The sequence below is a fragment of the Heterodontus francisci genome, chromosome 9 (genome assembly GCF_036365525.1).
Source record: "Heterodontus francisci isolate sHetFra1 chromosome 9, sHetFra1.hap1, whole genome shotgun sequence".
Taxonomy (NCBI): domain Eukaryota; kingdom Metazoa; phylum Chordata; class Chondrichthyes; order Heterodontiformes; family Heterodontidae; genus Heterodontus; species Heterodontus francisci.
The window spans coordinates 124,650,924-124,678,332 of NC_090379.1; positions in this window are offsets into that span (position 1 = coordinate 124,650,924).

Below are 27,409 nucleotides of genomic sequence, written 5' to 3' on the forward strand. Positions count from 1 at the left end.
TCTCTGACAATCTCAGACACTCTCAGACACTCTCTATCACTCTCTGAAACTCACTATCACTCTCTGACACTCTCTGACACTCTCTATCATTCTCTGACACTCTCTGACACTCTCAGACACTCACTATCACTCTCTGATACTCTCTGACACTCTCTATCACTCTCTGACACTCTCTATCTCTCTCTGACACTCTCAATCACTCTCTGACACTCTCTGACACTCTCTGACACTCTCTATCACTCTCTGCCACTCTCTGAAACTCACTATCACTCTCTGACACGCTCTATCACTTTCTATAATTCTCTGACAATGTCTGACACTCTCAGACACTCACTATCACTCGCTGACAATCTCTGACACTCTCTGACATACTCTGACACTCTCTATCACTCTCTGACACTCTCTGAAACTCACTATCACTCTCTGACACGCTCTATCACTTTCTATAATTCTCTGACAATGTCTGACACTCTCAGACACTCACTATCACTCTCTGATACTCTCTGACACTCTCTATCACTGTCTGACACTCTCTATCTCTCTCTGACACTCTCTATCTCTTTTTGACACTCTCTATCACTCTCTGACACCCTTTGACACTCTCTATCACTCTCTGACACACTATGACACACTCTGACACTCTCAGACACTCTCAGGCACTCACTATCACCTCTGACACTCTCTGAAAGTCTCTATCACTCTCTGACACCCTCTATCTTTCTCTGAAACTCTGTGACACTCTCTATCACTCTCTATCACTCTCTGACACTCACTATCACTCTCTGCCACTCTCTGACACTCTCTATCACTCGCTGACCCTCTCTGCCACTCTCTGACAATCTCAGACACTCTCAGACACTCTCAGACACTCTCTGACACTCTCTGACATTCTCTGACACTCTCTATCACTCTCTGACACTCTCTGAAACTCACTATCACTCTCTGACACTCTCTATCACTTTCTATCATTCTCTGACACTGTCTGACACTCTCAGACACTCACTATCACTCTCTGATACTCTCTGACACTCTCTATCACTCTCTGACACTCTCTATCTCTCTCTGACACTCTCTATCACTCTCTGACACACTATGACACACTCTGACACTCTCAGACACTCTCAGACACTCACTATCACTCTCTGACACTCTCTGACAGTCTCTATCACTCTCTGACACCCTCTATCTCTCTCTGACACTCTGTGACACTCTCTATCACTCTCTATCACTCTCTGAAACTCTCTGACAATCTCAGACACTCTCAGACACTCTCTATCACTCTCTGAAACTCACTATCACTCTCTGACACTCTCTGACACTCTCTATCATTCTCTGACACTCTCTGACACTCTCAGACACTCACTATCACTCTCTGATACTCTCTGACACTCTCTATCACTCTCTGACACTCTCTGACACTCTCTATCTCTCTCTGATACTCTCTGACACTCTCTATCACTCTCTGACACTCTCTATCTCTCTCTGACACTCTCAATCACTCTCTGACACTCTCTGAAACTCTCTGACACTCTCTATCACTCTCTGCCACTCTCTGAAACTCACTATCACTCTCTGACACGCTCTATCACTTTCTATAATTCTCTGACAATGTCTGACACTCTCAGACACTCACTATCACTCGCTGACAATCTCTGACACTCTCTGACATACTCTGACACTCTCTATCACTCTCTGACACTCTCTGAAACTCACTATCACTCTCTGACACGCTCTATCACTTTCTATAATTCTCTGACAATGTCTGACACTCTCAAACACTCACTATCACTCTCTGATACTCTCTGACACTCTCTATCACTGTCTGACACTCTCTATCTCTCTCTGACACTCTCTATCTCTCTCTGACACTCTCTATCACTCTCTGACACCCTTTGACACTCTCTATCACTCTCTGACACACTATGACACACTCTGACACTCTCAGACACTCTCAGGCACTCACTATCACTCTCTGACACTCTCTGACAGTCTCTATCACTCTCTGACACCCTCTATCTCTCTCTGAAACTCTGTGACACTCTCTATCACTCTCTATCACTCTCTGACACTCTCTGACAATCTCAGACACTCTCAGACACTCTCTATCACTCTCTGACACTCTCTGAAACTCACTATCACTCTCTGACACTCTCTATCTCTCTCTGACACTCTCTATCTCTCTCTGACACTCTCAATCACTCTCTGAAACTCACTATCACTCTCTGACACTCTCTGACACTCTCTATCATTCTCTGACACTCTCTGACACTCTCAGACACTCACTTTCACTCTCTGATACTCTCTGACACTCTCTATCACTCTCTGACACTCTCTGACACTCTCAGACACTCACTATCACTCTCTGACACTCTCTGACACTCTCTGACAGTCTCTATCACTCTCTGACACCCTCTATCTCTCTCTGACACTCTGTGACACTCTCTATCACTCTCTATCGCTCTCTGACACTCTCTGACCATCTCAGACACTCTCTGACACTCTCTGAAACTCACTATCACTCTCTGACACTCTCTGAAACTCACTATCACTCTCTGACAATCTCTGACACTCTCTATCATTCTCTGACACACTCTGACACACTCTGACACTCTCAGACACTCTCAGACACTCACTATCACTCTCTGACTCTCTCTATCACTCTCTGCCACTCTCTATCACTCGCTGACACTCTCTGACACTCTCTGAAACTCTCTGACACTCTCTGACACACTCTGACACTCTCAGACACTCTCAGACACTCACTATCACTCTCTAACACTCTCTGACACTCTCTGACAGTCTCTATCACTCTCTGACACCCTATATCTCTCTCTGACACTCTGTGACACTCTCTATCGCTCTCTATCGCTCTCTGACACTCTCTGACACTCTCAGACACTCACTATCACTCTCTGCCACTCTCTGACACTCTCTGACACTCTCTATCACTCGCTGACACTCTCTGACACTCTCTGACACTCTCTGACATACTCTATCACTCGCTGACACTCTCTGCCACTCTCTGACAATCTCAGACACTCTCAGACACTCTCAGACACTCTCTGACACTCTCTGACACTCTCTGACACTCTCTGACATACTCTGACACTCTCTATCACTCTCTGACACTCTCTGACACTCTCTGAAACTCACTATCACTCTCTGACACTCTCTATCACTTTCTATCATTCTCTGACACTGTCTGACACTCTCAGACACTCACTATCACTCTCTGATACTCTCTGACACTCTCTATCACTCTCTGACACTCTGTATCTCTCTCTGACACTCTCTATCTCTCTCTGACACTCTTTATCACTCTCTGACAATCTCTGACACCCTTTGACACTAACTATCACTCTCTGACACACTATGACACACTCTGACACACTCAGACACTCTCAGACACTCACTATCACTCTCTGCCACTCTCTGACACTCTCTGACAGTCTCTATCACTCTTTGACACCCTCTATCTCTCTCTGACACTCTGTGACAATCTCTATCACTCTCTATCACTCTCTGACACTCTCTGACAATCTCAGACACTCTCAGACACTCTCAGACACTCTCTATCACTCTCTGACACTCTCTGAAACTCACTATCACTCTCTGACACTCTCTGACACTCTCTATCATTCTCTGACACTCTCTGACACTCACAGACACTCACTATCACTCTCTGATACTCTCTGACACTCTCTATCACTCTCTGACACTCTCTATCTCTCTCTGACACTCTCTATCTCTCTCTGACACTCTCTGACACTCTCTGAAACACTCTATCTCTCTCTGACACTCTCTATCTCTCTCTGACACTCTCAATCACTCTCTGACACTCTCTGACACTCTCTATAACTCTCTGCCACTCTCTATCACTCGCTGACACTCTCTGACACTCTCTGACACTCTCTGACACTCTCTGACATACTCTGACACTCTCTATCACTCTCTGACACTCTCTGAAACTTTCTATCACTCTCTGACACGCTCTATCACTTTCTATAATTCTCTGACAATGTCTGACACTCTCAGACACTCACTATCACTCTCTGATACTCTCTGACACTCTCTATCACTCTCTGACACCCTCTATCTCTCTCTGAAACTCTGTGACACTCTCTATCACTCTCTATCACTATCTGACACTCTCTGACAATCTCAGACACTCTCAGACTCTCTCAGACACTCTCTATCACTCTCTGACTCTCTCTGAAACTCACTATCACTCTCTGACACTCTCTGACACTCTCTATCATTCTCTGACACTGTCTGACACTCTCAGACACTCACTATCACTCTCTGACTCTCCCTATCACTCTCTGCCACTCTCTGAAACTGACTATCATTCTCTGACACTCTCTGACACTCTCAGACACTCACTATCACTCTCTGATACTCTCTGACACTCTCTATCACTCTCTGACACTCTCTATCTTTCTCTGACACTCTCTATCTCTCTCTGACACTCTCTATCTCTCTCTGACACTCTCAATCACTCTCTGACACTCTCAATCACTCTCTGACACTCTCTGACACTCTCTATAACTCTCTGACACTCTCTGGCACTCTCTGACAGCCTCTGACACTCTCTATCACTCTCTATCACTCTCTGACACACTCTGACACACTCTGACACTCTCAGACACTCTCAGACACTCTCAGACACTCACTATCACTCTCTGACACTCTCTGAAACTCTCTGACACTCTGTGACACTCTCAGACACTCACTATCACTCTCTATAACTCTCTGACACTCTCTGACACTCTCTGGCACTCTCTGGCACTCTCTGACACCCTCTGACATTCTCTGACAGTCTCTATCACTCTCTGACACTCTCTATCACTGTCTGACACTCTCTATCTCTCTCTGACACTCTCTATCTCTCTCTGACACTCTCTGACATTCTCTGACACTCTCTGACACTCTCTATAACTCTCTGACACTCTCTGACACTCCCTGACACCCTCTGACACTCTCTGTCACTCTCTATGACTCTCTATCACTCTCTGACACACTCTGACACACTCTGACACTCTCAGACTCTCTCAGACACTCACTATCACTCTCTGCCGCTCTCTATCACTCGCTGACACTCTCTGACACTCTCTGACACTCTCTGACACTCTCTGACATACTCTGACACTCTCTGACATACTCTGACACTCTCTATCACTCTCTGACATTCTCTGAAACTCACTATCACTCTCTGACACTCTCTGACACTCTCTCTCATTCTCTGACACTCTCTGACACTGTCAGACACTCACTATCGCTCTCTGATACGCTCTGACTCTCTCTATCACTCTCTGAAACTCTCTATCTCTCTCTGACACTCTCTATCTCTCTCTGACAATCTCTGACACTCTCTGACACTCTCTATAACTCTCTGACACTCTCTGACACTCTCTGACACCCTCTGACACCCTCTGACACTCACTACCACTCTCTGACACTCTCTGACACTCTCTGACAGTCTCTATCACTCTCTGACACCCTCTATCTCTCTCTGACACTCTGTGACACTCTCTGACACTCTCTGACACTCTCAGACACTCACTATCACTCTCTGCCACTCTCTGCCACTCTCTTTCACTCGCTGACACTCTCTGACACTCTCTGACGATCTGAGACACTCACTATCACTCTCTGCCACTCTCTGACACTCTCTATCAATCTCTGACACTCTCTATCTCTCTCTGACACTCTCTATCTCTCTCTGAAACTCTCAATCACTCTCTGACACTCTCTGACACTCTCTATAACTCTCTGCCACTCTCTATCACTCGCTGACACTCTCTGACACTCTCTGACACTCTCTGACACTCTCTGACATACTCTGACACTCTCTATCACTCTCTGACACTCTCTGACACTCTCTGACACTCTCTATCATTCTCTGAAACTCTCTGACACTCTCTGACATACTCTGACACTCACTATCACTCTCTGACACTCTCTGACACTCTCTATCACTATCTGACACTCTCTGACACTCTCTGACACTCTCTGAAACTCTCTGACACACTCTGACACTCTCTGACACTCTCTGACACTCTCTGTCACTCAATGACACTCTCTGACACTCCCTATCATTCTCTATCACTCTCTGACACTCTCAGACACTCACTATCACTCTCTATCACTCTCTGACACACTCTATCACTCTTAACCACTCTCTGACACGCACTATCACTCTATATCACTCTCCATCACTCTCTGAAACTCTCTGACACTCTCTGACACTCAATGACACTCTCTGACACTCCCTATCACTCTTAACCACTATCTGACACTCACTATCACTCTATATCACTCTCTGACACGCTCTATCACTCTCTAACACTCTCTATCACTCTCTATCACTCTCTATCACTCTCTGACACTCTCTATCACTCTCTGAAACTCTCTGAAACTCTCTGACACTCTCTGACACTCAATGACAATCTCTGACAGTCCCTATCACTCTCTGACACTCTCTGACGCTCTCAGAAACTCTCTAAGGCTCTCTGACACTCTCTATCACTCTCTGACACTCTCTATCACTCTCTATCACTCTCTGACACTCTCTGACACTCTCTATCACTCTCTATCACTCTCTATCACTTTCTGACACTCTCTGACACTCTCAATCACCCTCTGAAACTCTCTGACACTCTCTGACACTCAATGACACTCTCTGACACTCCCTATCACTCTCTGACACTCTCTATCGCTCTCTGACACTCTCTATCACTCTCTGACACTCTCAGACACCCTCTATCACTCTCTATCACTCTCTGACACTCCATATCACTCTCTATCACTCTCTATCACTTTCTGACACTCTCTGACACTCTCAATCACTCTCTGAAACTCTCTGACACTCAATGACACTCTCTGACACTCCCTATCACTCTCTGACACTCTCTATCACTCTCTGACACTCTCTATCGCTCTCTGACACTCTCTATCACTCTCTGACACTCTCAGACACTCTCTATCACTCTCTATCACACTCTGACACTCCATATCGCTCTCTATCACTCTCTATAAGTTTCTGACACTCTCTGACACTCAATGACAATCTCTGACACTCCCTATCACTCTCTGACACTCTCTATCACTCTCTGACACTCTCTGACACTCTCAGACACTCTCTATCACTCTCTATCACTCTCTGACACTCCATATCGCTCTCTATCACTCTCTATCACTTTCTGACACTCTCTGACACTCAATGACAATCTCTGACACTCCCTATCGCTCTCTGACACTCTCTATCACTCTCTGACACTTTCTGACACTCTCTGACACTCTCAATCACTCTCTGAAACTCTCTGACACTCAATGACACTCTCTGACACTCCCTATCACTCTCTGACACTCTCTATCGCTCTCTGACACTCTCTATTACTCTCTGACACTCTCAGACACTCTCTATCACTCTCTATCACTCTCTGACACTCCATATCACTCTCTATCACTCTCTATCACTTTCTGACACTCAATGACACTCTCAATCACTCTCTGAAACTCTCTGACACTCTCTGACACTCAATGACAATCCCTGACACTCCCTGTCACTCTCTGACACTCTCTATCACTCTCTGACACTCTCTGCCACTCTCAGACACTCTCTAACACTCTTTATCTCTCTCTGGCACTCTCTGACAGTCTCTGACACTCTCAGACACATTCAATCACTTTCTATCACTCTCTGACACTCTTTGACACTCTCTGACACTCTATGACACTCACTGACACTCTCTATCACTCTCTATTATTCTCTGACTCACTCTGACACTCTCTGACACTCTCAGACGCTCTCTCTCACTCTCTGACAATCTCTGACTCTTTCAGACACTCTCTGACACTCTCTATCAATCTCTATTATTCTCTGACACACTCTGACACTCACTGACACTCTCTGACACTCCCTATCACTCTAAACCACTCTCTGACACTCACTATCACTCTACATCACTCTCTGACACTCTCTATCACTCTCTGAAACTCTCTGACAATCTCTGACACTCAATGACACTCTCTGACACTCCCTATCACTCTTAACCACTCTCTGACACTCACTATCACTCTACATCACTCTCTGACACGCTCTATCACTATCTATCACTCTCTATTATTCTCTGACACTCTCTATCACTCTCTATCATCTCTATCACTCTATATCACTCTCTGACACTCTCGATCACTCTCTGAAACTCTCTGACACTCTCTGACAATCAATGACAATCTCTGACACTCCCTATCACTCTCTATCACTCTCTGACACTCTCTGAAACTCTCAGGCACTCTGTATCACTCTCTAACACTCTCTATCACTCTCTGACACTCTCTGACACTCTCAGACACTCTCTATCACTATATATCACTCTCTGACACTTTCTATCACTCTCTATCACTTTCTGACACTCTCTGACACTCTCAATCACTCTCTGAAACTCTCTGACACACTCTGACACTCACTGACACTCTCTGACACTCCCTATCACTCTACATCACTCTCTGACACGCTCTATCACTATCTATCACTCTCTATTACTCTCTGACACTCTCTATCACTCTCTATCACTCTATATCACTCTCTGACACTCTCTATCACTCTCTGAAACTCTCTGACACTCTCTGACAATCAATGACAATCTCTGACACTCCCTATCACTCTCTATCACTCTCTGACACTCTCTGAAACTCTCAGGCACTCTGTATCACTCTCTGACACTCTCTATCACTCTCTGAGACTCTCTGACACTCTCAGACACTCTCTATCACTATCTATCACTCTCTGACACTTTCTATCACTCTCTATCACTTTCTGACACTCTCTGACACTCTCAATCACTCTCTGAAACTCTCTGACACTCTCTGACACTCAATGACACTCTCAGACACTCCCTATCACTCTCTATCTCTCTATCTCTCTCTGACACTCTCTGACACTCTCAGACACTCACTATCACTCTCTATCACTCTCTGACACTCTCTATCACTATCTATCACTCTCTGACACTCTCTGACACTCTCTGACACTCTCTGACACTCTCTGACAATCTCAGACACTCTCTAACACTCTGTATCACTCTCTGGCACTCTCTGACAGTCTCTGACACTCTCAGACACATTCTATCACTATCTGTCACTCTCTGACACTCTTTGACATTCTCTATCACTCACTGACAATCTCTGACCCTCTCAGACACTCTCTGACACTCTCAGACACTCTCTATCACTCTGTGCCACTCTCTGACACTCTCTATCACTCTCTGACACTCTCCATCTCTCTCTGACACTCTCTATCACTCAATGACACTCTCTGACACTCTCTGACAATCACAGACACTCTCAGACACTCTCAGACACTCTCTATCACTCTCTATCACTCTCTGACACTCTCTATCACTCTCTGACACTCTCTATCACTCTCTGACACTCTCGATCACTCTCTGACACTCTCTGACACACTCTAACACTCAATGACTCTCTCTGACACTCTCTATCACTCTCAGGCACTCTCTATCACTCTTTATCACTCTCTGACACTCTCTGACAATCTCTGACACTCTCTATCACGCTCTGACACTCCCTATCACTCTCTATCACTCTCTGACACTCTCTGACACTCTCTATCGCTCTCTATCACTCTCTGACTCTCTCTGACACTCTCTATCATTCTCTATCACTCTCTGACACTCTCTGACACACTCAGACACTCTGGGACTCACTCTGACACTCTCTATCACTCTCTGACACTCTCTTTCACTCTCTGACACTCTCTGACACTCTCTATCACTCTCTGACACACTCTGACACTCTCCATGACTCAATGACACTCTCAGACACTATCTATCACACTCCGTATCACTCTCTGACACCCAATGACACTCTCTATCACTCTCTGACACTCTATATCACTCTCTATCAGTCTCTGACACTCTCTGACACTCTCTGTCACTCTCTATCACTCTCTGACTCTCTCTGACAATCTCTATCACTCTCTATCACTCTCCGACACTCTCCGACACTCTCTGACACTCTCTATCACTCTCGATGACGCTCTGACACTCTCTGACACACTCTGACTCTCTATCACTCTCTGACACTCTCCATCACTCTATGACTCTCTCTGATACTCTCTGACAACCTCTGACACACTCTGACACACTCTGACACTCTCTGACACCCTCTGACACACTGTGACACACTCTGACACTCTCTGACACGCTCAGAGGCTCTCGATCTTTCTCTATCACACTCTGACACTCTCAGACACTCTCTATCACTCTCTGACACTCACTGACTCTCTCAGACACTCTCTGTCACTCTCTGTCACTCTCTGACACTCTCTATCACTCTCTGACACTCTTTATCACTCTCTGACACTCTCTGACAGTCTCTGACACTCTCTATCACTCCCTATCACTTTCTGACTCTCTCTGAAACTCTCTGAAACTCTCTATCACTCTCTGAAACTCTCTGACACTCTCTATCACTCTGTGGCACTCTCTGACACTCTCTATCACTCTCTGACTCTCTCTGACAATCTCTATCACTCTCTATCACTCTCTGACATTCTCTGACACTCTCTATCACTGAATGACACTCTGTGACAGTCTCTATCACTCTCTGACACAATCAGACACTCTGTGACACACTCAGACACTCTCTATCACTCTATGACACACTCTGGCGCTCTCTATCACTCTCGATGATGCTCTGAACTCTCTGACACACTCGACACTCTCTATCACTCTCTGACACTCTCCATCACTCTCTGACACTCTCTGACACTCTCTGACACCCTCTGACAAACTCTGACATACTCTGACACTCTCTGACACTCTCAGACACTCTCTATCACTCTCTGACACTCTCTATCACTCTCTGACACTCTCTATCACTCTCTGACACTCTCTGACACTCTCTATCACTCTCTATCACTTTCTGACACTCTCTATCACTCTCTGAAACTCTCTATCACTCTCTATCACTCTCTGACACTCTCTGACACACTCAGACACTCTGTGACTCACTCTGACACTCTCTATCACTCTCTGACACTCTCTATCACTCTCTGACACTCTCAGAGGCTCTCTATCACTCTCTATCACTCTCTGACACACTCTGACACTCTCAGACACTCTCAGACACTCTCTGACACTCTCAGACACTCTCTATCAATCTCTATCACTCTCTGACACTCTCAGACTCTCTCAATCACTCTCTGACTCTCTGTGACACTCTCAGACACTCTCAGACACTCTCAGACACTCTCATTCACTCTCAGACACTCTCCATCACTCTCAGACACTCTCAGACACTCTCTGACACTCTCAGACACTCTCTATCACTCTCTGACACTCTCTATCACTCTCTGACACTCTCAGAGGCTCTCTATCACTCTCTATCACTCTCTGACACACTCTGACACTCGCAGACACTCTCAGACACTCTCTGACACTCTCAGACACTCTCTATCAATCTCTATCACTCTCTATCACTCTCTGACACTCTCTGACACTCTCAGACTCTCTCAATCACTCTCTGACTCTCTGTGACACTCTCAGACACTCTCAGACAATCTCATTCACTCTCAGACACTCTCTATCACTCTCAGACACTCTCAGACACTCTCTGACACTCTCAGACACTCTCTGACACTCGCTGACACTCTCAGACACTCTCTATCAATCTCTATCACTCTCTGACGCACTCTGACACTCTCAGACACTCTCTGACGCTCGCTGACACTCTCAGACACTCTCTATCAATCTCTATCACTCTCTGACACACTCTGACAGTCTCAGACACTCTCTCACACTCTCTGACACTCTCAGACACTCTGTATCACTCTCTGACACTCTGTATCACTCTCTGACACTCTCTATCACTCTCTGACACGCTGTGACACTCTCTATCACTCTCTGACACTCTCAGACACTCACTATCAATCTCTATCACTCTCTATCACTCTCTGACACTCTCAGACTCTCTCAATCACTCTCTGACTCTCTGTGACACTCTCAGACATTCTCAAACACTCTCATTCACTCTCAGACACTCTCCATCACTCTCAGACACTCTCTGACACTCTCTGACACTCTCTATCACTCTCTGACACTCTCAGACACTCTCTGACACTCTCAGACACTCTCAGACACTCTCTATCACTCTCTGACACTCTCTATCACTCTCTGACACTCTCTATCACTCTCTGACACTCTCAGACTCTCTCAATCACTCTCTGACTCTCTGTGACACTCTCAGACATTCTCAAACACTCTCATTCACTCTCAGACACTCTCCATCACTCTCAGACACTCTCTGACACTCTCCGACACTCTCTATCACTCTCTGACACTCTCAGACACTCTCTGACACTCTCAGACACTCTCAGACACTCTCTATCACTCTCTGACACTCTCAGACACTCTCTGACACTCTCAGACACTCTCTATCAATCTCTATCACTCTCTGACACACTCTGACACTCTCAGACACTCTCTGACACTCTCTGACACTCTCAGACACTCTCTATCAATCTCTATCACTCTCTGACACACTCTGACAGTCTCAGACACTCCCTGACACTCTCTGACACTCTCAGACACTCTGTATCACTCTCTGACACTCTGTATCACTCTCTGACACTCTCTATCACTCTCTGACACGCTGTGACACTCTCTGACACGCTGTGACACTCTGTATCACTCTCTGACACTCTGTATCACTCTCTGACACTCTCTATCACTCTCTGACACGCTGTGACACTCTCTGACACTCAATGACACTCTCAGACACTCCCTATCACTCTCTATCTCTCTCTGACACTCTCCATCACTATCTATCACTCTCTGACACTCTCTGACACTCTCTGACACTCTCTGACAGTCTCTGACACTCTCAGACACATTCAATCACTTTCTGTCACTCTATGACACCCTTTGCCACTCTCTATCACTGTGTGACACTCTCTGACACTCTCTGACACTCTCTGACACTCTCAGACGCTCTCTATCACTCTCTGACAATCTCTGACCCTCTCAGACACTCTCTGACACTCTCAGACACTCTCTATCACTCTGTGTCACTCTCTGACACTCTCTATCACTCTCTGACACTCTCTATCACTCTCTGACACTCTCTATCACTCAATGACACTATCTGACACACTCAGAAACTCTGTGACTCACTCTGACACTCTCTATCACTCTCTGACACTCTCTATCACTCTCTGACACTCTCAGAGGCTCTCTATCACTCTCTATCACTCTCTGACACACTCTGACACTCTCAGACACTCTCAGACACTCTCTGACACTCTCAGACACTCTCAGACACTCTCTATCAATCTCTATCACTCTATATCACTCTCTGACACTCTCAGACTCTCTCAATCACTCTCTGACTCTCTGTGACACTCTCAGACACTCTCAGACACTCTCAGACACTCTCAGACACTCTCATTCACTCTCAGACACTCCATCACTCTCAGACACTCTCAGACAATCTCTGACACTCTCAGACACTCTCTATCACTCTCTGACACTCTCGATCACTCTCTGACACTCTCAGAGGCTCTCTATCACTCTCTATCACTCTCTGACACACTCTGACACTCTCAGACAATCTCAGACACTCTCTGACACTCTCAGACACTCTCTATCAAGCTCTATCACTCTCTATCACTCTCTGACACTCTCAGACTCTCTCAATCACTCTCTGACTCTCTGTGACACTCTCAGACACTCTCAGACACTCTCAGACACTCTCATTCACTCTCAGACACTCTCCATCACTCTCAGACACTCTCAGACACTCTCTGACACTCTCAGACACTCTCTATCACTCTCTGACACTCTCAGACACTCCCTATCACTCTCTATCACTCTCTGACACTCTCCATCACTATCTATCACTCTCTGACACTCTCTGACACTCTCAACCACTCTCTGACACTCTCTGACAGTCTCTGACAGTCTCTGACACTCTCAGACACATTCAATCACTTTCTGTCACTCTATGACACTCTTTGCCACTCTCTATCACTGTGTGACACTCTCTGACACTCTCTGTAACTCTCTATTATTCTCTGACACACTCTGACACTCTCTGACACTCTCTGACACTCTCAGACGCTCTCTATCACTCTCTGACAATCTCTGACCCTCTCAGACACTCTCTGACACTCTCAGACACTCTCTATCACTCTGTGTCACTCTCTGACACTCTCTATCACTCTCTGACACTCTCTATCACTCTCTGACACTCTCTATCACTCAATGACACTCTCTGACACACTCAGACACTCTGTGACTCATTCTGACACTCTCTATCACTCTCTGACACTCTCTATCACTCTCTGACACTCTCAGAGGCTCTCTATCACTCTCTATCACTCTCTGACACACTCTGACACTCTCATACACTCTCAGACACTCTCTGACACTCTCAGACACTCTCTATCAATCTCTATCACTCTCTATCACTCTCTGACACTCTCAGACTCTCTCAATCACTCTCTGAATCTCGGTGACACTCTCAGACACTCTCAGACACTCTCAGACACTCTCATTCACTCTTAGACACTCTCCATCACTCTCAGAATCTCTCAATCACTCTCTGACTCTCTGTGACACTCTCAGACACTCTCAGACACTCTCTGACACTCTCAGAGGCTCTCTATCACTCTCTATCACTCTCTGACACACTCTGACACTCGCAGACACTCCCAGACACTCTCTGACACTCTCAGACACTCTCTATCAATCTCTATCACTCTCTGACACACTCTGACACTCTCAGACACTCTCTGACACTCTCTGACACTCTCAGACACTCTCTATCAATCTCTATCACTCTCTGACACACTCTGACACTCTCAGACACTCTCTGACACTCTCTGACACTCTCAGACACTCTCTATCAATCTCTATCACTCTCTGACACACTCTGACAGTCTCAGACACTCTCTGACACTCTCTGACACTCTCAGACACTCTGTATCACTCTCTGACACTCTGTATCACTCTCTGACACTCTCTATCACTCTCTGACACTCTCTGACACTCAATGACACTCTCAGACACTCCCTATCACTCTCTATCACTCTCTGACACTCTCAGACACTCACTATCACTCTCTATCACTCTCTGACACTCTCCATCATTATCTATCACTTTTTGACACTCTCTGACACTCTCTGACACTCTCTGACAGTCTCTGACACTCTCAGACACATTCAATCACTTTCTGTCACTCTCTGACACTCTTTGACACTCCCTATCACTCTCCATCACTATCTATCACTCTCTGACACTCTCTGACACTCTCTGACACTCTCTGACACACTCTGACACTCTCTGACACTCTCAGACGCTCTCTATCACTCTCTGACAATCTCTGACCCTCTCAGACACTCTCTGACACTCTCAGACACTCTCTATCATTCAATGACACTCTCTGACACTCTCTGACACTCTATATCACTCTCTATCACTCTCTGACACTCTCTGACACTCTCTGTCACTCTCTATCACTCTCTGACTCTCTCTGACAATCTCTATCACTCTCTATCACTCTCCGACACTCTCTGACACTCTCTATCACTCTCGATGACGCTCTGACACTCTCTGACACCCTCTGACACTCTCTATCACTCTCTGACACTCTCCTTCACTCTATGACTCTCTCTGATACTCTCTGACAACCTCTGACACACTCTGACACACACTGACACTCTCTGACACCCTATGACACACTCTGACACACTCTGACACTCTCTGACACTCTCAGAGGCTCTCGATCACTCTATATCACACTCTGACACTCTCAGACACTCTCTATCACTCTCTGACACTCACTGACTCTCTCAGACACTCTCTGTCACTCTCTGTCACTCTCTGACACTCTCTATCACTCTCTGACACTCTCAGACACTCTCTATCAATCTCTATCACTCTCTATCACTCTCTGACACTCTCAGACTCTCTCAATCACTCTCTGACTCTCTGTGACACTCTCAGACACTCTCAGACACTCTCATTCACTCTCAGACACTCTCCATCACTCTCAGACACTCTCAGACACTCTCTGACACTCTCAGACACTCTCTATCACTCTCTGACACTCTCAGACACTCTGACACTCTCAGACACTCTCTATCAATCTCTATCACTCTCTGACACACTCTGACACTCTCAGACACTCTCTGACACTCTCTGACTCTCTCAGACACTCTCAGACACTCTCTATCAATCTCTATCACTCTCTGACACACTCTGACAGTCTCTGACTCTCTCAGACACTCTCAGACACTCTCTATCAATCTCTATCACTCTCTGACACACTCTGACAGTCTCAGACACTCTCTGACACTCTCTGACACTCTCAGACACTCTCAGACACTCTCAGACACTCTGTATCACTCTCTGACACTCTGTATCACTCTCTGACACTCTCTATCACTCTCTGACACGCTCTGACACTCTCTGACACTCAATGACACTCTCAGACACTCCCTATCACTCTCTATAATTCTCTGACACTCTCAGACACTCACTATCACTCTCTGACACTCTCCATCATTATCTATCACTTTTTGACACTCTCTGACACTCTCTGACACTCTCTGACAGTCTCTGACACTCTCAGACACATTCAATCACTTTCTGTCACTCTCTGACACTCTTTGACACTCCCTATCACTCTCCATCACTATCTATCACTCTCTGACACTCTCTGACACTCTCTGACACTCTCTGACACTCTCTGACACACTCTGACACTCTCTGACACTCTCTGACACTCTCTGACACTCTCAGACGCTCTCTATCACTCTCTGACAATCTCTGACCCTCTCAGACACTCTCTGACACTCTCAGACACTCTCTATCACTCTGTGTCACTCTCTGACACTCTCTATCACTCTCTGACACTCTCTATCACTCTCTGACACTCTCTATCACTCAATGACACTCTCTGACACTCTCTGACACTCTCTATCAATCTCTGACACTCACAGACACACTCTGACACTCTCAGACACTCTCTGTCCCTCTTGATCACTCTCTGACACTCTCTGACACTCTCAGAAATTCTGTGACACACTCTGACACATTCTATCACTCTATGACACTCTTTGACACTCTCTATCACTCTCTATCACTCTCTGACGCTCTCTATCACTCTCTGACACTCTCTATCACTCTCTGACACTCTCGATCACTCTCTGACACTCTCTGACACACTCTATCACTCAATGACTCTCTCTGACACTCTCTATCACTCTCAGGCACTCTCTATCACTCTTTATCACTCTCTGACTCTCTCTGACAATCTCTGACACTCTCTATCACGCTCTGACACTCCCTATCACTCTCTATCACTCTCTGACACTCTCTGACACTCTCTATCACTCTCTATCACTCTCTGACTCTCTCTGACACTCTCTATCATTCTCTATCACTCTCTGACACTCTCTGACACACTCAGACACTCTGGGACTCACTCTGACACTCGCTATCACTCTCTGACACTCTCTATCTTTCTCTGACACTCTCTGACACTCTCTATCACTCTCTGACACACTCTGACACTCTCCATCACTCGATGACACTCTCAGACACTCTCTATCACACTCCGTATCACTCTCTGACACCCAATGACACTCTCTATCACTCTCTGACAATCTATATCACTCTCTATCACTCTCTGACACTCTCTGACACTCTCTGTCACTCTCTATCACTCTCTGACTCTCTCTGACAATCTCTATCACTCTCTATCACTCTCCAACACTCTCTGACACTCTCTATCACTCTCGATGACGCTCTGACACTCTCTGACACCCTCTGACACTCTCTATCACTCTCTGACACTCTCCATCACTCTATGACTCTCTCTGATACTCTCTGACAACCTCTGACACACTCTGACACACACTGACACTCTCTGACACCCTCTGACACACTCTGACACACTCTGACACTCTCTGACACTCTCAGAGGCTCTCGATCACTCTCTATCACACTCTGACACTCTCAGACACTCTCTATCACTCTCTGACACTCACTGACTCTCTCAGACACTCTCTGTCACTCTCTGTCACTCTCTGACACTCTCTATCACTCTCTGACACTCTCTATCACTCCCTATCACTTTCTGACACTCTCTGAAACTCGCTGAAACTCTCTATAACTCTCTGAATATCTCTGACACTCTCTATCACTCTCTGACACTCTCTATCACTCTCTGACTCTCTCTGACAATCTCTATCACTCTCTATCACTCTCTGACACTCTCTGACACTCTCTATCACTGAATGACACTCTGTGACAGTCTCTATCACTCTCTGACACAATCAGACACTCTGTGACACACTCTGACACTCTCTATCACTCTATGACACTCTCTGACGCTCTCTATCACTCTCGATGACGCTCTGACACTCTCTGACACACTCGACACTCTCTATCACTCTCTGACACTCTCCATCACTCGATGAATCTCTCTGACACTCTCTGACACTCTCTGACAACCTCTGACAAACTCTGACACACTCTGACACACACTGACACTCTCTGACACTCTCTGACACTCTCTGACACCCTCTGACAAACTCTGACACACTCTGACACTCTCTGACACTCTCAGACACTCTCTATCACTCTCTGACACTATCACTCTCTGACACTCTCTGACACTCTCTATCACTCTCTATCACTTTCTGACACTCTCTATCACTCTCTGAAACTCTCTGACACTCTCTATCACTCTCTGACACTCTCTGACACTCTCTATCACTCTCTATCACTCTCTGACACTCTCTATCACTCTCTGACACTCTCAGAGGCTCTCTATCACTCTCTATCACTCTTTGACACTCTCAGACACTCTCTATCACTCTCTGACATTCACTGACACTCTCAGACACTCTCTGTCACTCTCTGTCACTCTCTGACACTCTCTATCACTCTCTATCGCTCTCTATCACTCTCTGACTCTCTCTGACACTCTCTATCACTCTCTATCACTCTCTATCACTCTCTGACACTCTCTGACACTCTCTATCACTCAATGACAATCTGTGACACTCTCTATCACTCTCTGAAACTCTCTGACGCTCTCTATCACTCTCTATTACGCTCTGTCACTCTCTGACACTCTCTGTCACTCTCTGACACTCTCTATCACTCTCTGACACTCTCTGACACTCTCTGACACTCTCTATCACTCCCTATCACTTTCTGACACTCTCTGAAACTCGCTGAATCTCTATCACTCTCTGAATATCTCTGACACTCTCTATCACTCTCTGACACTCTCTGACACTCTCTATCACTCTCTGACTCTCTCTGACAATCTCTATCACTCTCTATCACTCTCTGACACTCTCTGACACTCTCTATCACTGAATGACACTCTGTGACAGTCTCTATCACTCTCTGACACAATCAGACACTCTGTGACACACTCTGACACTCTCTATCACTCTATGACACTCTCTGACGCTCTCTATCACTCTCGATGACGCTCTGACACTCTCTGACACACTCGACACTCTCTGTCACTCTCTGACACTCTCCATCACTCTATGACTCTCTCTGACACTCTCTGACACTCTCTGACAACCTCTGACACACTCTGACACACTCTGACACTCTCTGACACTCTCTGACACTCTCTGACACCCTCTGACAAACTCTGACACACTCTGACACTCTGTGACACTCTCAGACACTCTCTATCACTCTCTGACACTATCACTCTCTGACACTCTCTGACACTCTCTGACACTCTCTATCACTCTCTATCACTTTCTGACACTCTATATCACTCTCTGAAACTCTCTGACACTCTCTATCACTCTCTGACACTCTCTGACACTCTCTATCACTCTCTATCACTCTCTGACACTCTCTATCACTCTCTGACACTCTCAGAGGCTCTCTATCACTCTCTATCACTCTTTGACACTCTCAGACACTCTCTATCACTCTCTGACACTCACTGACACTCTCAGACACTCTCTGTCACTCTCTGTCACTCTCTGACACTCTCTGACACTCTCTATCACTCTCTATCGCTCTCGATCACTCTCTGACTCTCTCTGACTCTCTCTTTCACTCTCTATCACTCTCTGACACTCTCTGACACTCTCTATCACTCAATGACAATCTGTGACACTCTCTATCACTCTCTGAAACTCTCTGACGCTCTCTATCACTCTCTATTACGCTCTGACACTCTCTGACACTCTCTGACACTCTCTGAAACTCTCTATCACACTCTGACCCTCTCTACCACTCTCTATCACTCTCTGACACTCTCTGACAACCTCTGACACACTCTGACACACACTGACACTCTCTGACACTCTCTGACACTCTCTATCATTCTCTGACACTCTCTGACACCCTCTGACACACTTTGACACACTCTGACACTCTCTGACACACTCTGACACTCTCAAAGGCTCTCTATCACTCTCTATCACTCTCTGACACTCGGACACTCTCTGTCACTCTATGTCACTCTCAGACACTCTCAGACACTCTCTATCACTCTCTGACACTCTATATCACTCTCTGACACTCTCAGACACACTCTGACACACTCTGACACACTCTGACACACTCTGACACTCTCTGACACTCTCAAAGGCTCTCTATCACTCTCTGACTCTCTCAGACACTCTCTATCACTCTCTGACACTCACTGACACTCTCTGTCACTCTCTGTCACTCTCAGACACTCTCTATCACTCTCTGACACTGTCTATCACTCTCTGACATTCTCTATCACTCTCTGACACTCTCTAACACTCTCTATCACTTTCTGACACTCTCTATCACTCTCTGAAACTCTCTGACACTCTCTATCACTCAATAACACTCTCTGACACTCTCTCTCATTCTCTGACACTATCTGACACTCTCTGACAATCACAGACACTCTCAGACACTCTCCATCACTCTCTATCGCTCACTCACACTCTCTGACACTCTCAGAAATTCTGTGACACACTCTGACACATTCTATCACTCTATGACACTCTTTGACACTCTCTATCACTCTCTATCACACTCTGACACTCTCTGACACTCTCTGACAACCTCTGACACACTCTGACACACACTGACACTCTCTGACACTCTCTGACACTCTCTATCATTCTCTGACACTCTCTGACACCCTCTGACACACTTTGACACACTCTGACACTCTCTGACACACTCTGACACTCTCAAAGGCTCTCTATCACTCTCTATCACTCTCTGACACTCGGACACTCTCTGTCACTCTATGTCACTCTCAGACACTCTCAGACACTCTCTATCACTCTCTGACACTCTATATCACTCTCTGACACTCTCAGACACACTCTGACACACTCTGACACACTCTGACACACTCTGACACTCTCTGACACTCTCAAAGGCTCTCTATCACTCTCTGACTCTCTCAGACACTCTCTATCACTCTCTGACACTCACTGACACTCTCTGTCACTCTCTGTCACTCTCAGACACTCTCTATCACTCTCTGACACTGTCTATCACTCTCTGACATTCTCTATCACTCTCTGACACTCTCTAACACTCTCTATCACTTTCTGACACTCTCTATCACTCTCTGAAACTCTCTGACACTCTCTATCACTCAATAACACTCTCTGACACTCTCTCTCATTCTCTGACACTATCTGACACTCTCTGACAATCACAGACACTCTCAGACACTCTCCATCACTCTCTATCGCTCACTCACACTCTCTGACACTCTCAGAAATTCTGTGACACACTCTGACACATTCTATCACTCTATGACACTCTTTGACACTCTCTATCACTCTCTATCACACTCTGACACTCTCTGACACACTCTGGCACTCTCTATCAATTTCTATCTCTATCTGACACTCTCTGACACTCTCTGACACTCTCTAATACTCTATTACACTCTCTGACACTCTCTATCACTCTCTGACACTCTCTATCACTCTCTGACACTCTCAGAGGCTCTCTATCACTCTCTATCACTCTTTGACACTCTCAGACACTCTCTATCACTCTCTGACACTCACTGACACTCTCAGACACTCTCTGTCACTATCTGACACTCTCTGACACTCTCTGACAACCTCTGACAACCTCTGACAACCTCTGACACACTCTGACACACTCTGACACACTCTGACACACTCTGACACTCTCTGACACTCTCTGACACCCTCTGACAAACTCTGACACACTCTGACACTCTCTGACACACTCAGACACTCTCTATCACTCTCTGACACTCTCTATCACTCTCTGACACTCTCTGACACTCTCTGACACCCTCTATCACTCTCTATCACTTTCTGACACTCTCTATCACTCTCTGAAACTCTCTATCACTCTCTATCACTCTCTGACACTCTCTGACACACTCAGACACTCTGTGACTCACTCTGACACTCTCTATCACTATCTATCACTTTCTGACACTCTCTATCACTCTCTATCACTCTCTATCACTCTCTATCACTCTCTGACACTCTCAGACACTCTCTATCACTCTCTGACACTCACTGACACTCTCTGTCACTCTTGATCACTCTCTGACACTCTCTGACACTCTCTGACACTCTCAGAAATTCTGTGACACACTCTGACACACTCTATCACTCTATGAAACTCTTTGACGCTCTCTATCACTCTCTATCACACTCTGACACTCTCTGACACACTCTGACACTCTCTATCACTTTCTATCTCTCTCTGACACTCTCTGACACTCTCTGACACTCTCTAACACTCTCTGACACTCTATTACACTCTCTGACACTCTCTATCACTCTCTGACACTCCCTATCACTCTCTGACACTCTCAGAGGCTCTCTATCACTCTCTATCACTCTTTGACACTCTCAGACACTCTCTATAACTCTCTGACACTCACTGACACTCTCAGACACTCTCTGTCACTCTCTGTCACTCTCTGACACTCTCTATTACTCTCTATCGCTCTCTATCACTCTCTGACTCTCTCTGACACACTCTATCACTCTCTATCACTCTCTGACACTCTCTGACACTCTCTTTCACTCAATGACAATCTGTGACACTCTCTATCACTCTCTGAAACTCTCTGACTCTCTCTATCACTCTCTATTACGCTCTGAAACTCTCTGACACTCTCTATCACTCTCTGACACTCTCCATCACTCTCTGACACTCTCTGACCCTCTCTATCACTCTCTGACACTCTCTGACAACCTCTGACACACTCTGACACACACTGACACTCTCTGACACTCTCTGACACTCTCTGACACTCTCTATCACTCTCTATCGCTCTCTATCACTCTCTGACTCTCTCTGACTCTCTCTATCACTCTCTATCACTCTCTGACACTCTCTGACACTCTCTATCACTCAATGACAATCTGTGACACTCTCTATCACTCTCTGAAACTCTCTGACGCTCTCTATCACTCTCTATTACGCTCTGACACTCTCTGACACTCTCTGACACTCTCTGAAACTCTCTATCACACTCTGACCCTCTCTACCACTCTCTATCACTCTCTGACACTCTCTGACAACCTCTGACACACTCTGACACACACTGACACTCTCTGACACTCTCTGACACTCTCTATCATTCTCTGACACTCTCTGACACCCTCTGACACACTTTGACACACTCTGACACTCTCTGACACACTCTGACACTCTCAAAGGCTCTCTATCACTCTCTATCACTCTCTGACACTCAGACACTCTCTGTCACTCTATGTCACTCTCAGACACTCTCAGACACTCTCTATCACTCTCTGACACTCACTGACTCTCTCAGACACTCTCTGTCACTCTCTGTCACTCTCTGACACTCTCTATCACTCTCTGACACTCTCTATCACTCCCTATCACTTTCTGACACTCTCTGAAACTCGCTGAAACTCTCTATAACTCTCTGAATATCTCTGACACTCTCTATCACTCTCTGACACTCTCTATCACTCTCTGACTCTCTCTGACAATCTCTATCACTCTCTATCACTCTCTGACACTCTCTGACACTCTCTATCACTGAATGACACTCTGTGACAGTCTCTATCACTCTCTGACACAATCAGACACTCTGTGACACACTCTGACACTCTCTATCACTCTATGACACTCTCTGACGCTCTCTATCACTCTCGATGACGCTCTGACACTCTCTGACACACTCGACACTCTCTATCACTCTCTGACACTCTCCATCACTCGATGAATCTCTCTGACACTCTCTGACACTCTCTGACAACCTCTGACAAACTCTGACACACTCTGACACACACTGACACTCTCTGACACTCTCTGACACCCTCTGACAAACTCTGACACACTCTGACACTCTCTGACACTCTCAGACACTCTCTATCACTCTCTGACACTATCACTCTCTGACACTCTCTGACACTCTCTATCACTCTCTATCACTTTCTGACACTCTCTATCACTCTCTGAAACTCTCTGACACTCTCTATCACTCTCTGACACTCTCTGACACTCTCTATCACTCTCTATCACTCTCTGACACTCTCTATCACTCTCTGACACTCTCAGAGGCTCTCTATCACTCTCTATCACTCTTTGACACTCTCAGACACTCTCTATCACTCTCTGACATTCACTGACACTCTCAGACACTCTCTGTCACTCTCTGTCACTCTCTGACACTCTCTATCACTCTCTATCGCTCTCTATCACTCTCTGACTCTCTCTGACACTCTCTATCACTCTCTATCACTCTCTATCACTCTCTGACACTCTCTGACACTCTCTATCACTCAATGACAATCTGTGACACTCTCTATCACTCTCTGAAACTCTCTGACGCTCTCTATCACTCTCTATTACGCTCTGTCACTCTCTGACACTCTCTGTCACTCTCTGACACTCTCTATCACTCTCTGACACTCTCTGACACTCTCTGACACTCTCTATCACTCCCTATCACTTTCTGACACTCTCTGAAACTCGCTGAATCTCTATCACTCTCTGAATATCTCTGACACTCTCTATCACTCTCTGACACTCTCTGACACTCTCTATCACTCTCTGACTCTCTCTGACAATCTCTATCACTCTCTATCACTCTCTGACACTCTCTGACACTCTCTATCACTGAATGACACTCTGTGACAGTCTCTATCACTCTCTGACACAATCAGACACTCTGTGACACACTCTGACACTCTCTATCACTCTATGACACTCTCTGACGCTCTCTATCACTCTCGATGACGCTCTGACACTCTCTGACACACTCGACACTCTCTGTCACTCTCTGACACTCTCCATCACTCTATGACTCTCTCTGACACTCTCTGACACTCTCTGACAACCTCTGACACACTCTGACACACTCTGACACTCTCTGACACTCTCTGACACTCTCTGACACCCTCTGACAAACTCTGACACACTCTGACACTCTGTGACACTCTCAGACACTCTCTATCACTCTCTGACACTATCACTCTCTGACACTCTCTGACACTCTCTGACACTCTCTATCACTCTCTATCACTTTCTGACACTCTCTATCACTCTCTGAAACTCTCTGACACTCTCTATCACTCTCTGACACTCTCTGACACTCTCTATCACTCTCTATCACTCTCTGACACTCTCTATCACTCTCTGACACTCTCAGAGGCTCTCTATCACTCTCTATCACTCTTTGACACTCTCAGACACTCTCTATCACTCTCTGACACTCACTGACACTCTCAGACACTCTCTGTCACTCTCTGTCACTCTCTGACACTCTCTGACACTCTCTATCACTCTCTATCGCTCTCGATCACTCTCTGACTCTCTCTGACTCTCTCTATCACTCTCTATCACTCTCTGACACTCTCTGACACTCTCTATCACTCAATGACAATCTGTGACACTCTCTATCACTCTCTGAAACTCTCTGACGCTCTCTATCACTCTCTATTACGCTCTGACACTCTCTGACACTCTCTGACACTCTCTGAAACTCTCTATCACACTCTGACCCTCTCTACCACTCTCTATCACTCTCTGACACTCTCTGACAACCTCTGACACACTCTGACACACACTGACACTCTCTGACACTCTCTGACACTCTCTATCATTCTCTGACACTCTCTGACACCCTCTGACACACTTTGACACACTCTGACACTCTCTGACACACTCTGACACTCTCAAAGGCTCTCTATCACTCTCTATCACTCTCTGACACTCGGACACTCTCTGTCACTCTATGTCACTCTCAGACACTCTCAGACACTCTCTATCACTCTCTGACACTCTATATCACTCTCTGACATTCTCTGACACTCTCTGACACTCTCAGACACACTCTGACACACTCTGACACACTCTGACACACTCTGACACACTCTGACACTCTCTGACACTCTCAAAGGCTCTCTATCACTCTCTGACTCTCTCAGACACTCTCTATCACTCTCTGACACTCACTGACACTCTCTGTCACTCTCTGTCACTCTCAGACACTCTCTATCACTCTCTGACACTGTCTATCACTCTCTGACATTCTCTATCACTCTCTGACACTCTCTAACACTCTCTATCACTTTCTGACACTCTCTATCACTCTCTGAAACTCTCTGACACTCTCTATCACTCAATAACACTCTCTGACACTCTCTCTCATTCTCTGACACTATCTGACACTCTCTGACAATCACAGACACTCTCAGACACTCTCCATCACTCTCTATCGCTCACTCACACTCTCTGACACTCTCAGAAATTCTGTGACACACTCTGACACATTCTATCACTCTATGACACTCTTTGACACTCTCTATCACTCTCTATCACACTCTGACACTCTCTGACACACTCTGGCACTCTCTATCAATTTATATCTCTATCTGACACTCTCTGACACTCTCTGACACTCTCTAATACTCTATTACACTCTCTGACACTCTCTATCACTCTCTGACACTCTCTATCACTCTCTGACACTCTCAGAGGCTCTCGATCACTCTCTATCACTCTTTGACACTCTCAGACACTCTCTATCACTCTCTGACACTCACTGACACTCTCAGACACTCTCTGTCACTATCTGACACTCTCTGACACTCTCTGACAACCTCTGACACACTCTGACACACTCTGACACTCTCTGACACTCTCTGACACCCTCTGACAAACTCTGACACACTCTGACACTCTCTGACACACTCAGACACTCTCTATCACTCTCTGACACTCTCTATCACTCTCTGACACTCTCTGACACTCTCTGACACTCTCTGACACTCTCTATCACTCTCTATCACTTTCTGACACTCTCTATCACTCTCTGAAACTCTCTATCACTCTCTATCACTCTCTGACACTCTCTGACA